The sequence below is a fragment of the Dipodomys merriami genome, unplaced genomic scaffold (assembly GCF_024711535.1).
Source record: "Dipodomys merriami isolate MVZ:Mamm:240054 unplaced genomic scaffold, mDipMer1.0.p SCAF_448, whole genome shotgun sequence".
NCBI classification, from domain to species: domain Eukaryota; kingdom Metazoa; phylum Chordata; class Mammalia; order Rodentia; family Heteromyidae; genus Dipodomys; species Dipodomys merriami.
Window position 1 is genome coordinate 417942 of NW_027206011.1, and position 18248 is coordinate 436189.

The 18248-nt window shown below is 36.8% G+C and overlaps 1 long non-coding RNA gene across 1 annotated transcript; it reads right to left on the bottom strand.

The window, feature by feature from the left end:
* Positions 1–4830: 4830 nt before the first annotated feature.
* Positions 4831–17966, bottom strand: LOC138808230 (uncharacterized). Its single transcript, XR_011366446.1, has 3 exons — positions 17825–17966; positions 16154–16305; positions 4831–5072 (listed from the first exon to the last, which is right to left on the bottom strand). It is a non-coding gene; the product is annotated as an uncharacterized lncRNA (long non-coding RNA).
* Positions 17967–18248: the final 282 nt, after the last annotated feature.

Genomic DNA, 18248 nt, shown 5'->3' on the forward strand with positions numbered 1-18248 from the left:
AAATCCCTGTCCCTTTATAATCCCTTTTTGAAAGTTGCCTTGCCCCACTGGAAACCCTGTCCAAGTCTAATGTCCTGCCTTGCAACACTGAAATCCCCACCCAAACTTACTGCTCTTTTCGAAGTGGTAACTGGCTACACCAGAAACCCTGTCCTAACTAGTGTAGTCCACTGGATCCTATCTCTGCTCTCACAAAGCTCTGGTCCTAAAAAATTCCTCTATACATTGTTACTACATCCTGCTCTGCCCGAAACCCCACCTCCACCATAACACACTTCCCAAAGGCCCGCCCCTTACTAGCCCACTTCTTTCTAGCACCACTCTGCCCTCTCACAGAACTTGAAAAGCCTCTCCCTCATAGCTCTGCATTCCTGCACCAGAATCCCCACCTTTTGTCAGCCTCTTGCCTTCATTATCTTCCCTGCCTTATGGGAAACCTCACCCTACATATCCCACCAGGGCTCACAGTGCTACACCAAAACCCCTCCTCTAAGTAACCTCCTCCTCTGTAGCCTTGTTCTTCCTTTTCAAAGCTCTGCCCCAAACAGCCTCTTCCCCAGTGACCTTGCCTTCTTCCACTGAAAACCCATCCACCTGACAGTCTCCATCCTAAAGTCCCACCTACTCCACAAGAGACCCTGCTCCTAACAAGTCTACTCTTTCCTGTCCCCTCCCTGCTGTCTCAAAGCCTTACACAGACTGGCTTTCACCCTCAAAACCCTGCCCTGCTTTACCACAGAGGCTGTGCCAATACCAACTCCTCCCTTGAACCAGACAGGGCTCCACCAGAAACCCCACACCACCTCATCCTTGAAGTTCCCACCTAGGAACATTTATTACAAAAGTGATTTTATAATGGTCACAGAATTCATACTTGTCCATATGATAAGAAAGAAGTATTGACAAAAGACAACAAAAATTAGATAGCTATTAGATGCCTTAGTCTAGTTTGGGGTTCTGTTAACAGGCAGATTCACATTGTGTGAAAATGTGTGAAGATGATTCCTCTAACTGGAAAGCATTTTTTGAAGCATCAGTAAGGTTTCATGAGTGATCATTTTATTTCTAGAATTTTCGTCCACATTTGTGTCCATTAACTTATAAATATAAGTTATTTTAAATCCTCTGGTTTATTTGAGGAAAGAGTATTAAGATGTAAAAAGATGACTTTCAAATCATCTCTCTAATGAATAATTTTGGACTTACTTACTTTACTATGTACTAGAATTTTTAGTAACAGAAATTCTCTACCAGAAACCGCTTTGAATTTCCTACTTCCACTAAAGTGCCCTTTGGAAAAGATTGAAGTGAGATTATACAGGTAGAATGTCAGAAATAAAAACGTATTTGAGATCATAACAAAATCATGATAAAGACCCTACCCAATGTGGTTTAAATTTTCTAATGAAAGGAACGTAAGCATATTTAACTGCAGACTTTCTGAAGACTAGAAGACAAAAATATAAGAAATACCCTCCTATACCACGGTTCTGAAAACAAAACAAAACCAAGGAAAGACAACATAATGAAACAGAAGGGAATGAGAAACTTGTACATGTGATATAGAATGTAAAGATACACTGAATCAGGTAAAAATAATTTTGGACACAATACCTGGTTGTTCAATATATTTCATTGTATATATTGTTCCTTTTTAACCTGTGACATAATATATGTCTCAGCAGGGATCTGTCAAGGTAATTGTGTAGTTAGTCAATTTCATCATTGCAAGATCATCAGGATGATAAACTCCCACACACCTTAACATACCTGCAATAGCTCTAGACATACATTCCTATTGGTCCAACAGTGTAGGGCAGACCTGTATTTAACCCAAGTTTTGTATGCGGTATGCTATATTTTTTTTCAGGCTTGATACAAAATGTCTCTGCCCAGAATTAAATGAAGGCATTTATAGCTAAAATGATTAGGGTCATTGTTAACATCTAAAGCATGCTGAGGTTTTTCTTTATACCTCTCCTTTTCCCTTTCTTTCTTCCTCCCTTTCTTTCTTCCTCCCTTTCTTTCTTACTCTCTATCTTTCTTTTCTTTTCTTTTCTTTCTTCCTCTCTTGCTTTTCTTTCTTCCTCTCTTTCTTTTCTTTTCTTTTCTTTCCTTTCTTTCTTTCTTTCTTTCTTTCTTTCTTTCTTTCTTTCTTTCTTTCTTTCTTTCTTTCTTTCTTTCTTTCTTTCTTTCTTCCCTTTTCTTTCCTTTTTTAGGAACTGAGTATGAATTTAAATATTTTGTTTGCTGAACAAGTATTCTACCATTAGAATAATCCTTTTTCGATTTATTTACTTTGTTCATAGGTTATCCATTTTGCTGAGGGCTGAACACAGGCTAAGTTCCTCACCTCTGTCTGCCAAGTAGCGGGGATCACAAATGCATTCCAACATGCGAACCTTTAGGATGATATGAGACTCTTATTACTTTCCTTGCACACTGGTTCTGATCTGTGATCCTCTCAAATTCTACCTCTTCAATTAGTGATGTGAGTTCCAGTAGCCTGCCCTCAGTTTAGATCGTCTAAATGAATTATTGAAGGCAATTTCACTTTAATCTCTTTTTTGCCAGTCCAGGGGCTGTTATAGTTTTATTTCTAGACAATTTTTGTGTATATACGCACATTAGCGTTAAAATATTACTTTGTCCCCCTCTTTTCCTTTTTAATTTTCTTGGTCAAGGGGCTTGAATTCTGGGTCTGGGCGCTGTCCCTGGCTGGTCAGATCAAGGCTAGCATGTTACCACTTGAGCCACAGTGCTACTTCTGGTTTTCTGGTGGTTAATTTGAAGTAAGAGTGTCATGGATTTCCTGCCAGGGCTAGCTTTGAATTACTATCCTCAGATCTCAGCTCCTGAGTAGCTAGGATTCCAGGCATGAGCCACTGGCACCCAGCTAAAAATGTTACTTATTTTAAGTTCTGTGTTTTAGTTGAGGGAGTAACCTAAGTGTGTAGAAATTTAACTTTCAAGTTACCTCTCTAAGTAATTTCAGAGTTTCATTTTCATATTCATTGCAGTTATTAATAACAAAAACTCCCAAAGTAACAGAATAATCCTTCATTTTCTCCTTCCCATAGGTACTATTGGAAGAGTATAAGTGAGATCTTAGACAATATGTACTTGAAATTATAAAAAAAAGTTATATTGATGATACATAAAGGGCCAGATAACACAACGTGCTTTGCATTTTCTAAAGAAAGGAATGTCATGAAAGTATACTTATTGGCAGGCTTTTCACTTGTAAAACAAAGAAAAAACAATTTCATATAAAAGTTCTAGGGGATCAGCAGCCATGTAAGTGTGATATAGCATTGGAGACTACGAAATGAACTGGTTCAGGTAAAGTAATACTTTGGAAAAGTTATCTGTTCACTAAATTTATTCATTATATTTTTTTATTTTTATTTACCTGTCACTTACTATATAAATGCATACATGTGTGTGCAATATATATATCAGCAGTATCTGTCCAGTGAAGTGTATGGTTATGTATGTTTAGGTAATTTCATCATGTCAAGTCCATCAAAAAGATGGACTTCCATAAACCTTAACAACCCTGCAACACCACTGCACATGCAAACTTAAGTGTTCACCATTGTAAGCTAGACCTGTGTTTTACCAAAGCTTTATATATATGGTGTTAATTTTTCATTTAGTCTTGACATAAAATGTGTGTGCTCCTAGAAATAAATGATGGCATTTATAACTACAATAATTTAGTGTAAATCTTTACAATGAACACATGCTCACTATGAGTCGTTCTTTCTTTCCTTGTCTTATTTTATCTTTAGGAAGTTGATTTGAGTTTTGATGTTGTTTGCTATATAAGTATTCCACCACTGGAGTCACTCCACCACTCCTTTCTAGTTTAAGTTACTTTACGCATAGAGTAGCAATTTTTGCACCCAGTCCAAAAAGCAGGGATCAGGATTGCATTCCAATATCCCTACCTAGTAGGTTGATATGGCTGATACTTTCCTTCCTAGACCTATTCAGAACTGTGATCCACTCAAATTCTACCACTTTAGTTAATTTTGTGAGCTCCTGTTCTCCCTCCTTCTAGAAGATAGGACAAACATAAATAATTACAGGTAATTTGAGTGAATCATTGGCTAATATAAGTGATTTGATATTAAAGTGTAGGGTAAGTTTGAAAGTATAATCACAGTAGTCAGATATTTTGCTAAGTAATTTTGTTTCACATTAACAACACATCTTGACCAGAATTAAGGACTTACTTTTGCTGTCTGTCTAGTTGTATGTCATTTGGTAAAAAAAACTTCATGTCTTCCATGTGGGATAAAGAACTTTGAATGGTCTGATGTGCTGGTTCACATCTATAATCATGGTCAGCAATCAGAAATAAATAGATCACAATTTGAGCATAGCCTAACCAAAAATTTAAGAAGTCCCAATCTCAATAAACTAGTGGATCATGTTGAATCATGCTGCCATTAATCTCAGCACCACAAGAAGCTAAGTCTCTGCCTTGTAACTGTTTCACTTGAGTAACTGGGACTCTTTTTTTTTTTTTTTAATTTTATTTTTTATTGTGAAAATACTGTACAGAGGGGTTACAATTACATGGGCAAGATAATGAGTACATTTCTTTTTTTTTTTTTAATTGTATTTTATTTTATTTGAGAACATACTGTACAGAGGGGCTACAATTACATGGGCAGGATAATGCATACATTTCTTACCAAGCATTGCAGCCTCCTCCTTTGTTTACCCTTCACTTCCCTTCCCCGCCTCCCCCCTCCCCCCACCCAATTTTACCCCCCTCCCCCCACCCAATTATACCCCCCTCCCCCCCCACACCGACATTGTAAAGCTGGTTTTGACATGACATTTTGTACTTCTCATTGTTGCAACAGGTCCACCTGAATCCTTGGAGGCAGTCACCTCTACGGATGCAGAACCTGGGCTGAGATTTAGCAAGAGGAGGGAGGAGTCTGCCCCACCTTCCCAGTGTGAACCTCACAGAATGAAGTGAGCATGCTTGCTTTCCTCCTCAAAACGGCTTGAGATGGCATGCTGCTGCGTGTTCATTATTTGATTCCAGTGACCTGTGGTAGAAGTAGAAGGAAACATTAAATAAATTTCACATATGCTAATTGAGCTGCTCTCCCAGCCTGTGAGTTCAACTCAGCAAGTGTTCATTATTTGAGAGTTGAGAATGCTGAGGCAGGGGAGAGAGGGAGGGTGAGTGAAAGAGAGGAGAGATAGAGAGAGAAAGAGCTGGGTGCTGGTGGATCACACCTGTAATCCTAGCTACTCAGTACGCTGAGATCTGAAGATTGCAGTTCAAAGCCAGCCTGGGCAGGAAAGTCCGTGAAACCCTTATCTCCAATAAACCACTCAAAAAACAGAAGTGGTGCTGTGGCTCAAGCAGTAGAGTGCTTGACTTGAGCTCAAGAGCTGAGGGACAGTTCCCAAGCCCAGAGTTCAAACCCTACGACCAACCAATAAAACAAAAAAGAGAGAGTGGAGGGAGAAAAGAAAGGAAGGAAGGAAGGAAGGAAGGAAGGAAGGAAGGAAGGAAGGAAGGAAGGAAGGAAGGAAAGAAGAAAGGAAGAAAGAAAGAAATTAAGAACATGATTGAGAATGAATTGTTTGGAGTCAGGAGTCATATGTCAGAAGAACTACCTGTATTTGTTGTTAGGTCTGCCCCAGGTCATGCAGACCCTATGCAGCCACTTCTTGGGTAAGTTTCAACCCTTTATGTGTTGCCTAGTATCTGGCACACCTGGAGGCAGCCACCTCCCCATCCTGTTAAGTCACAACCTGGTCAGCCTCTGGTCCCACTTTCTATCTGACCAGAAGTGAGTCCCAGAACTTTAAGTCACATCCAGATCCAGTGTGGCCAGAGTTTCCCCCAAACGGCCACACCTCATCTGGTTCTTCACATAGATACATCCTTGCCAGAGGTTGGATCGCCCCATTTTTTTTACATGCATTTCCACCATGTATGGCATAGGCAGCAGTTCAGTAAATAAACTTCTTTACCTGACTGAAAACCCTGTGGTGTTCTCTTCATTGGCTACCTAATGAAACTCACCTAATTAATATACTTTACACTTCAGAGTTTCTAGTTATGAATCCATGGATATTTTTGTGACACATGTGAGATCAGTATCTACAAAACATATTTACTAACATCATTTAACAGTATAATTGTGCCTAGAATCTTTAATAGCAGCTTAATTAATGATAATGTCTATTTTGTTTGCTTTGCTTTGCTTTGTTTTTGCTTAAAGTAATAGAAGAGTTGGTGAGACAATCTGTGTGAAGACTCAGGGTCTGTGTTGGAGGGACAGAATGATGCTGGCTCCGGCCTCAGGATTATCTGAGGACTGTGTTTGTGTATGTGGAAAGCTCTTGGCATGCCGGCCTAGAGAGGGAACATGTTCTCTCTCCCTATCTCAAAGCTATCATGTCTCAAAGCTGAGGAAGTAGCTCTTCTGCTTACTTATGCAAAGACAAACAGCTAGTCAAGCATTTTCCAGAGTACAGGGAAATGGTTTGAGCTTGCTCTTAAATAGTTTAGATAAAAATATACAAAGACTTATCTCATAGTTTAAGCAAAATTGTATCTGTTGAAATTCTTTGTGTGATTGTCTCCTGAATAAATCTTGGCAAAGGTAATACTTGCTTGTCTTTAAATACCCACTAACAATAAAGCACAGCATGCAGTGGCAATTGCTGTTTGCACTCTGCAACCCCTGTATCCGCGTGATTTTGCGACCCTTACCCAGGAACCCCAATGCCTGAGACGTTGACAACTGGCACACAAACAGGGACCCTGCAGTGTTGAATACAGGAGGGATATTCAGGTAAGTACTTTTAATTACAGGGTGATGGAATAAGTTAAGTCTACTCCGTACTTACATATGCTAAAATATTTACTTGCTGCTTATGGTGTAACTATTTTTTCTTTTGACATAGAAATGTGTATTAATGTAGTTAGGGAATGGAATCCTTGGTTCCCCGTTGATGGGGCATTAGATGTTGATAAATGGAAAAGAGTAAAGTATTGTAGAAAGAGATGTTCGAGAAGGGGAAAGGATTCCTGTTAGATTTTGGTCCATTTGGGCTATTTTACATACCCTTTTTAAAGCTTTAAATGAGAAAAGATTAATAGCGGACTTAAAGAAAGAGGCAGCGCCTTCTATTGTAGGTTTACTATTGGACTCGGAGGTTAAGGACGCAGTAGATAAGGCTGCATCACAATTACGAGAAAAAACAAGAGGGAAATATGTATTTTAATGTTTTCGTTTCTTTCATGCATGTGTTTCTAACGCATTTATAAGATTATTTCTTTGTTGCTTTGTATGTCCCTCCCCCACAGTGTAACCCCCGCTTTCACTATATTTGATGTCAGTATAACATGTGGAGGAGATGGGGACAAACAAGTCGTTTAAGGATTCAGGTGGACCTGTTGCAACAATGAGAAGTACAAAATGTCATGTCAAAATCAGCTTTACAATGTCTGTGTGGGGGTGGGAGGGGGGTATAATTGGGTGGGGGGAGGGGGTAAAATTGGGTGGGGGGAGGGGGGAGGCGGGGAAGGGAAGTGAAGGGTAAACAAAGGAGGAGGCTGCAATGCTTGGTAAGAAATGTATGCATTATCCTGCCCATGTAATTGTAGCCCCTCTGTACAGTATGTTCTCAAATAAAATAAAATACAATTAAAAAAAAAAAAGAAAGCTGAAAATGAACAAACTGAAAGCGTAAATAGAATGTCTGAGCAAATGGAATTGATTTTATCAAGATTACTACATATGGAGTTAGAAATTAGCAGAGTGAAAGGATAATCTGAGAAGGTGAAAGTAAAACAGCCTTCCTCTCCTCAGCTTGCGGAAGCAATTTTTACCGCATCACTCCTTCACAAAACAGAAGGCTCAGTGAGTTTGATGAAGAAATGCCTATTTTTCCTTATCCTGTAATTTGACCACCTCCTATGAATGGTATAGCTCAACCAACCAGATATGAGGGTGTTGCTGTCGATGATATTGGTAAACTTAACAATCAGTGACTTATGGTCCTCAGTCTCATTATGTTAAGGAATTACTTAATGGGTTTGCCCGATAATTTTGCTCCCGAGGATTGGAAAATGCTTTGTAGAGCCTTGCTTAAGGAACCTGAATACCTACAATGGCAAATGTAGTTTACTGAGTTATATACAGAAAGGACTAGACAAAATGCACAGAGCAATAATCCACGCCTGCAGATCATAACCTGTCCTATGTTGAGGGGAACAAATCCATATGCAGATGCTCATATGCAAGTGAACTCTCCTGAAGAGATCCATGAGCAGTTATGAGACATAGGTATTGAGGCAGCCATGGGGGAGGATTCGGCTGGTAGGAGAGCATTACGGCTCCTGGACTAAAGTAATTCAAAAACTTAATAAACCCTATGTTGAATTTTTATCACGATTGACACTGACCTTGGAACATACTGTTGTGGGAGAGGCTGCACTGCAACAACTACTAGGCATGTTGGATTATTAGAATGCTAATGAGGACTGTAAACGAGCCCTATTGCCTATTAAAGAATCTGGGGATGTAAATACATATTTAAGGGCGTGTAGAGACATTACATCCGAATCCCGGCATTTGCAGTTGTTTGCTGAAACTATGCCCACTACTGGCATGCTTTACAAACCATCTAATCTAAAATGTTTTGGATGTGGTCAAATGGGACATACAAAGAAGAACTGTAAAAAGGCTACTGATGTTAACAAGAGAGGACCAGAAATTTGCCCTAAATATAAAAAGGAAAGCACTGGGCAAAAGTGTGTAGATAAAAAAATTAGACAATAAAGGAATTCCTATAAAAATGCTTACCCTATTCAGGGAAACTCTCCATCTGGCCAGCCCCGGGACCCAGGATTAATAACCGAGGGTAGCCAACCATTTTTCTTCCTTGTCCCTGCCACAGCCCACAGCACCGCAATGGACATGCCAATTCATTCATATACTGAGAGGCATATTGGTTTAAAACATGCTTGCATGTAAGTATCAATTATGGTCAATCAAAAATGACAGATGTCACCTCCTCAGACATACTAAAATCATGATTTCTAAGTAGGATAGGATTTTATGGTGGTACAAGTGTTGAGATATATGGATGAGTCTAATGTGTATCTTGCACTGAATTAGGCAGGAAGATATCCAATATCATATGGGATAAAAAAAATGGTAGTAAGAAGATATTCCCTTGAGAAAGATATAGGAGGCTGACAGAAGTATGGAGAAATTCAGATAATTTTGAAGGTTTTAGAAATGCAAGCTCAAGTATGTCTCTTTAAGTGGAAGGGCAAAAGAAGGGGAAGAGAAGAAAATAACTGAAAGCAGATCATTGTCCCAACGTAGAGTATAAAAAAAACATAACCGATAACTTCCAAGTTAAAGAAAGACCAATATAATTCGTCCCACTTAATTTAGATACATGCAAAATATTTACTTTGCTTTTTCCCACTTTAATGCTCCAAAATAAATGAAAACTTATAAGAAACGTTATGTGATTGTCGTTACTTCAACCTGAACACTAATTGTGATGAGCCCTCTTTTTCTCAGTATGCTCTTGGAAAATACTCCCTAAATTGATGATGTTGTGACTGATTAGAGAGTCAGTGTATCAGGTTTCAACTTGTATGATAATCCCAGAAAAGTTTAATGCAGTTTTTTCTCAAGGTATACAAGTATATTGTCTGACGCTGTACTTTGAACACACCTTCACACCTGAGCACATTATTTGAAATTGTACATCAGCATTTCCTTGGCACATTCTATTTTGTGCCTTTGTTTTTTTGCATGTTCCTTTTGATTGCTCTATTTCCATTTCATCTGTACAAACTGCTAAGAACATTGTCCAGCTACCACTTCTTGTTTGCAAACACCGAGTCTATTTATGGAGGTATTTTGTCCATGTTAACCAATAGGGTAGTACTCACTCTCTGAGGATAAAAGTTCCACAGTGTAACTCTATGCCAACATTAGAAGATGTAGAATTTAAGGCATTTTGAGACAAACGGTGATATTTGAATTGAAAGGCTCCTTAGAGACATTTTCTTGGAGCTCATTAGTTCTTCTAAGGTCAGAATAAAAGCATTTGTTCCCAACATTTAAAATAAAAAGGATCTGTTGAATTAATGGATCTAGAATTTTATGGCTTCACATTCATATCTCAAAATTTCATCAATATGAATTACATTTCTACCAGTTCACCAAAACACTGTTGTTATTGAACTTGTCTATGTCCTTTTAGTTTTCAAATCCAAATAACATATTTTTTTCAATGTCTCTGTAACAGTTTTGACCTTTTCTTCCTGCAAATTCTTTCTTTTCTTTTCTTCTGTAAATCTATTTCTATTACTTTTTTGTTTCCTTATGTCTTTCTTCCAATCTTGTCCACACTGGTGCTCACATTGCTACACTTATGTCATAACTTTTCTTTTCTTCTTCCCTTTAATAATGCCCCCAATTTTTATCATTCTTTTTCATATTCATGGTCATGGATATTTTGATGATATCTAAACAGATCAATCTTTACATCTGTTTAATATAAACGTTAGAACTATCAGAGTTTTTTTCCCCTAAATTGATCATTTTCACCTGTAATCCTTATCACCAAGAACATGACTAACACATTTGCCTGGCCATAGATGTAGAACCCTTTAGATTTCTTGTTACCCTTCTTCTCCCACCCATTATATAAGAGGAATGATCAAGGTTTTCTCATTTCTGTTGCTAATTTGATTTCTTTTTTTTGTTTTTGTTTTTGTTGGTCATGGTGCTGGAACTCTGGGCCTGTGTGCTGTCCCAGTGCTCTTCAGCTCAAGGCAAGCACTCTAACTCTTGAGCTACAGCACCACTTTTGGGTTTTCTAGTGGTTTTCTTTTTACTTTCCTAGCGAGTCCATTAAACTTCCCTCTTGAATTTGGTTGTCATGAATACCCAACTTCTATGTTAATGAGGACAAACTCTAATGTAAAACTTTGTCTCCAAAAACCAGTCCAAGAAGATGTGATCACAAATATTTGACTATACTTTTTTCTTTTTTTTAACCTTGAAAGTCTTCTTGTGTCTCAATTGCCAACAAAAATAAGTATTCCACCACTTTTGGGTTCAATCCTTTCTAATATCAAAGACATATTTTGGTAACAAGATGCTTAGAGGAAACCAAAGTATACTCCACTTTTTGTCTTTTCTATTAAGTCTCTTCTTAGATATAATATCAGGATAAGTGAAGTTATTCTTTGCAAAATTATTTCAATTGATTATTTTTCTCTTGGTCTTGCATTTGTTCAACAAGTTGTATCGAGGAGAATAGAGTTAAATCATCCATACCTTGGATGACAGTGTCTGTTACAAAGGACAATGCTTCTATGTCCTACTTCTATGTCCTCCTCTTAGCTCTTTCCTGATTTCCAAAGAATCACAGCTTCATGGTTTCAAGTTTAGTGAAGCTGAAGGAATATACGGCTCCCCCATGGCTCCATCTTCATTGTTTCTCATTTAAAACTCTTTTAAGTTGCCTCATTGGGAAGTGTAATTTATTTTCATGTCTTCATTCAAACTGTTCTGCATCGTAGTGAGGCAAATAGGCTCTGTAAAATAACTTTAGGTAGCTAAAATATTAAAAGAATCTATATCAAAAAGTTTTGGTCTCTCTCCACTGTTGAAGCCAATATGCTTAGCTCGGGTTCTAAAAAGAGATTTCTTACATTTTTCATTTCCTCAATTCTTTTTGATCCCAAAAATTTTTGGCTTATGTAATAAGAGAAGTGTTCACTATCTCATCTTAATAAGGATATTATTTTTTGTGAGCCACTTAGAAATGTGAAATCATTGGTTTGAATTATCCTATCAGATGTTTTTTCTGTGTTTCAGTGCTTCATGTGCAAGACATTGTGGAAAGAATTACAAATAGAAACATGTAAACCCAATACATTCTTTCATTGTTCAGGACACTTTCTCTCTAAATATTTTGACTCAAAATATATTTTTCAGAGAATTACAATTTGGTAATTAAAGGTCAATTCACAAATTTTGATGTCTTTTTTTTTTTTAAAGAACTTTGAATTTAAATTCCACTACAACCTTGTTTCACAAACTGAAAATATATTTCCTGGGTAAGGACATTTTCAAGGGAACCTACATGATTTCCAGCAAGTTTTCTGAGGTTTATTGGTTTGTTTGTTTGTTTGTTTAATGAGCCATCTTCACCCACATTGCTCTCTCTCCACTAAGTCTCCATGGATTTCTTTGCATGAAAGCCTCTTTTCCCAGGCAATTTTAAATTTTCTTAATAGGCTAAGTTGTTAAAAATGCTGAAGAATTAAAATTTACCTGTCATAATTGTAAAACTCTTTTGAAATTCCTTTATCAGAATCGTGAATTCACCAATCCCAATTCCACCTTTACCATCAGAAACAGTTAACGTTGTTTTCATGACATAGTGTCCATGCAACGATTCTTTTCCAGTGGCTTTGTTATGCATATATATATTACCATATAAGCTGATGCAGAGCAAATTGAACTCCAAGATATGAAAACAGAGGCTTTTTTTCTTTTTGCGGTTGCTGTTTTTAAGGTAGTATATGATTTCTATTTTGTTTTGGGTTTTCTCCCTATGGTTTATCCCCCTGATTTTGGTACCCTGTATTTTGTGTATACATTTACCTTAATTAGGGAATGGAAGAGGAAAAACAAAATGGTGAGAAAAAAGACAAAATGGCAAACCAATGGAATAGCAATGCTCACAAGACAATATATGAGAAATGTACATATCAACTTGTGAGAGGTATTGAGGAGAAGGAAAACTGTGAGAAAAATGAGGGAGGAGGTAACAAGTATGAAAAGTTATGTATTAACTACTTTACAATTACTGACCGGATCATTGAAAGATAATGTTAAAGCATGCATAGATGCCTCACCAGCAGTCACTCAAGGAATGGCATATGCTTCAGCAATGAAAGGAGAACCATTCAGTGCTTATGAACAAAAATTACATAAGACACGACCTCAGGCCAGAAATTGGGTCTGTTTCTCATATGGCCAGTCAGAACACATGAGTAAAGATTTTCAAGAAAAGCAAAATAAACCTAGTAACAATAAAAAGGATAAAGTGCCTGGACTTTGTCCACGATGAAAGAAAGGCAATCATTGGAAAAATGAGTGTAGATCAAAATATCATAAGGATAGAATTCTCCTAATAGCAGAAGAAAGGAGACAAAAAACAAGAAGAGGGGTGCTCCCTCTGCCCCTTAAACGAAAGAGGGGAAACACCTACGGTTACACAAAAATCCCCTAAGGGATCAGTTCCATTAAATCCCTTGTCTCCTCCATTTACAGTATGGGATTTGCCAAGAGCTACTCCAGGAAGTGCAGGGTTTGATCTGGCAGCAAAAAGAGATTACATCATCTCTATCATGCATGCTGTTCAGCTAATAGAAACTCAAGTTTATGGTTCTGTAATTGAAGGAACTGTGGGCTTGATAATTGGTAGAAGCTCAAATTATAATAAAACTTTGAGGTATTACCCGGAGTAGTTGATGAAGATTACCAAGGGGAAATTAACGTAAGCGTAAGGTCTTTAAAAAATATGCAAATACATATGGATCAAAGATTAGCTGAAATCTTAATTTTAAATTATGTCCATCTTCCAAATCAAATCCTAAAACAAGATCGAGGTACAGGAGGTTTCAGTTCCACAGAAACTGTGGTCTGGGTACAATCTATTTCTAAGGATTGACCCATGAAAACTATAAAAGTGGATAGAAAGCCTATTAAAGGTCTCTTGGACACAGGGGCAGATCCAACATGTATTTCAGGAAAAGACTGGCCCTCATCCTGGCCAATTATGAAGACAGAATCTACATTAATGGGGTTGGGTATGGCTAACAATGTTGCTCAAAGTTCAAAAATTTTAAAGTGGGAGTGTGAAAATAGATTTGGAAACTTTCAACATTATATTGTATCTGCTTTGCCCTTACATTATGGGGCAGAGACATTATGCAAAACATGGAACTAAAATTAGTTACTGCAGATTCCTTTAGTGTACAAATTTTTTCAAAGAGGCCGCTGATGAGAAGTTTGCTGATGCAATATCATGGAAAAATCATCAGCCTGTGTGGGTTGATCAGTAGTCCCTAACTCAAGAGAAGATACAGGCTGTAGATCAATTGGTAAATGAGCAATTACAGAAAGGACATTTAGAGGAATCCAATAGCCCTTGGAATACTCCAGTTTTTGTAATTAAAAAGAAATCTGGGTAATGGAGGTTGTTACAAGACCTCAGAGCCATTAATAACACCATGCATGATATGGAGGCTCTTCAACCAAGACTTCCATCTCCTGTTGCTATTCCTAAAGGACATTATATAATAATCATTGATTTTCAGGAATTTTTTTCAATAAAATTGGATCCTAATGATTTTCAAAGATTTGCATTTCATGTGCCCTCATGTAATTTGAAAAGGCCCTGGCAGAGATATCAGTGGAAGGTCTTGCCACAAGGCATGAAAAATTCTCCTATATTGTGTCAAAAATTTGTGGATAAATCTTTACTAAAAACTGGGGAAGAATTTTCTAATGCTTATATTATTCATTATATGGATGATATTTTAATAGCTGCTGAAAGTAAACATTTAACAGAACAAATTTTAACAATTAACCATTGAGCAATTAACCAACTTTGGTTTGCTTATTGTTCCAGATAAAATTCAACATAATACACCTTTAAATTATTTAGGAAATATAATACATCATGTCACAAAAATGAGTTTCAAGCTAGATAAATTAAAAATATTAAATGATTTTTAAAAATTACTCGGAAACATAAACTGGGTTAGACCCTACTTGAAAATTACCACAGGAGAATTACACCCATTGTTTGAAGCCTTAAAAGGGGATTCTAATCCTAAATCTAAGAGACAATTTACTCCAATAATGTTAGAAAAATTTCATTGGTGGAAGAAAAGTTACAAGCAAAAGTGGTCCAATTGGAGTATAATAAAGACTGGGATATTATAATATTAAAGACATCTTATATAAGATGTTTATGGCAAGATGGAGTCCTGGAATGGCTTCACTTGCCTCACAGTCAGACAAGAATGATAGCTTCTTATGTATATTTGTGCAGCCAACTCATTGTCAAGGCAAGGAGTAGGTCCTGAGAGTTACTTTAGAAAGAAATGTATAAAATAATTATAACTTGTAATAAAAAACAATTAAAATATTATTACAGAATGATGAGAATTGGAAATTAGCATTATTAAATTATATAGTACAAATAAAATTTCATGTTCCTCCACATCCTTCATTAAAATTTGTGGAAGAGGGAAAAACCATATTTCCATTAGTGGTAACAACACTTTTCGAAGGAGCTCTAACAGTTTTTACTGATGGGTTCTCAAATGGAACTTCGGTTGTATACATTCCAGACCACTTCCCTATTATTAAAAGGGATCTGACATTTCAGAGCAACAGGCGGAAATTATTGCTGTAATTTTAGCTTTAACCATATTTCCCCAGCAGCATAACATTTACACAGACTCTAAGGATGTGGTTAACTTATTTCCTGCCATAGAGACAGCTCTTTTATCAGGACAATCAAAAATTATAGACTTGTTACAACAGTTACAAAAATTAATTCAACTTAGAAAAGAAAAATTATTTATTGAAAACATAAGAGACATACAAATTTACCAGGTCCTCTTTCATTTGGAAATATGATGGCTAACTTATTAACTAGAGAAACCATCATGCTTTATTTATAATTAATCACCTTAATACTAATCAACAAAATCTTACACTTATGCAAAAACATTGCAGCGAAATTGGATTTAAAGTTCAGCCAAAAGTTAAAAGGAAAGATTTGCTCACAGGCACCTGATGTATTAATCACCTCGGGAAGAGGGTATACATGTGTGTTTCCACAGGAGCCGAGTCACCCATCTGGAATTGCAACCGACTTGTGTGCCCTACAAAAATAAGAGAAACCCAGGAAAAAAAACAAAACAGAAGATGCAAATGAAGAAAGCGATGGCAAAGCTCAAAAGTCTTCACCTTTCTCCTCAACAGGCGAAGACAACAAAAGAAGCCCAACCACCAACCTGGGAATAAATTAAGAAGCTCACCCATTCTGCGGAGGAGATTGTTGTTTCTACAGGAAAGACTATCACTGTTGAAAATACGTTTCTTGCTATGCTTGCCATTATTGCTGTGCAGGCAGTGTCTGTTTCAGCAGAACAATACTGGACATATGTTCCTAATCCTCCTCTTCTACATCCTGTAGGATGGGGTGGGGGGATGAGGATATAATACAAGTAATGACAAATAATAGTGACCTGTTATTGGGTTTGGAGGACTAGTCTAATTTTCATATGACTTCTCAAACAATTAATTATGAAGGAATGACAGATACCACTCCAATTTGCATAACGGTATCAGGAGAAAATCTCCACAGGTGTTTGCCTATAAACTATAGAACTTTTTTGACTGATACCCTTGATCAATCCAATGATAAAAAGTTCAAAAAAAGATTGATGTGGGAAATTGGCATGACATTAGATTTTCATACTTATAACGAATCCTTTTTCATTCCCAAGAGGAATATACATTTAGATAACTGCCTACAAAAATATCATGACAAAGATCAGTTTGGGGATGTATTAATTACCTCACCGAAATGGTGAGAATGTGGATTTCAAAAGGCCTCTTTTTACAACCCTTTGGGGCACCAGATAGTATTATTGATTTTTCCATTACTAACCCCGATTATGATTATGCCACCTACTTAAAACATAATTCAGGAAAGTTTAATGGCTATGCTCCTGATAGGCACGGGGAACCCCTGAAAAGATGGCTCACTCCAGCGTGGGTGGCTTCCGTTTTGGTGAGTCACTCTCCCTTTCACAATAAAATGGGCATTCATCTGTATTTGTTTAGACTTTTTGCAGCAACAAACATGATTTTACTGAAAAAGCCCAAAGAAACTAAGAGTACTGCAATTGGGGTAAGAGCATGTGTAGATTATCCTATGGGAATTTTAGCTAGAAAACTAGATAATTTAATCATTATTAATCAAGGAAAATCTTATTATATTAGCTGTAAGGATTATATTTTTACTAATTGTCTTACTTCTTCTCTGGATAAAACATATTCTGGATTTGTTATTTTAAAAAGACGTTCATATGTAATGTTATGTGTAGATCTATAAAATGACCCTTAGTTTAAAAATTCTGCTTTACAAATGCTGAAAATTCTGGATATTGTGTTTCAGCCAAAATGCTTTGTTGCGGCCTTGATTTTAGGAATAAGTGCTTTATTAACAATAATTAGCTCTTTAGCAATTTCTACAGCAGCCTTAGTAAATGAAGTAAACACTGATCATTTTGTTACTGATTTAAACAAATATGTTTCATTAGCCCTAGCAGAACAACAAATTATAGATAAAAAGTTAGAAATGAAAATAAATGCTCTGGAGGAAGTGGTTCTGGCTATAGGTCAGGAAGTTAAAAATTTAAAAACACAACTCTCCATTAAATGTCATGCTAGTTTTAAATATATCTGTGTTACTGTTCTAAAATATAACATTTCTTTTAATTGGAATGCCACCAAAAATCATTGGTTAGCAGTCTGGAGAGATAAAGAAATCTCTCATGTTATGGAGGCTTACAGGATAAAATTACAGCAGTTAGTAAAGCTCATTTAGATGTAAAAAGTTTACAATCTTTGGCAGCATTATTTAAGCATAAGGTGGAGGCCCTCAATCCTCTGGATTGGATTAATGTAATAATTATAATTACCATTGTCAGATCAATTCTCCCAATTCTTATTCTTATATTTCCAGTCATTTTCCGGATGATCTTTAGATTTATGTCTTCTGGGCACCAAGACATTCATGAGCTTCAATTAAAAAATAAAAAAAGGAAGAAATGCCATGATACCTCCTGCTGAATCTGCATGAGAGATCACACCAGACAAAGCATAAGCTTCATGGAAGCATGCTTGCAGGAAGGGGGTGTTGGTTCAAGGCTTCCTATATACTTGGCTGCACCTTTATTGCCTCTACCTTTATTCTAACTATATTCTTCTTGGCTGTACATTTGTTTCCTTTATTCTCATTTTGGCTATTTTTCTATTGATCCACGAAGAGAGCATGTGAAGCCACTTACCCTCGTGTTTATCCTTGATCTTCTCTGCTCTCTCTCTCTAATTCTACTCCTCTTG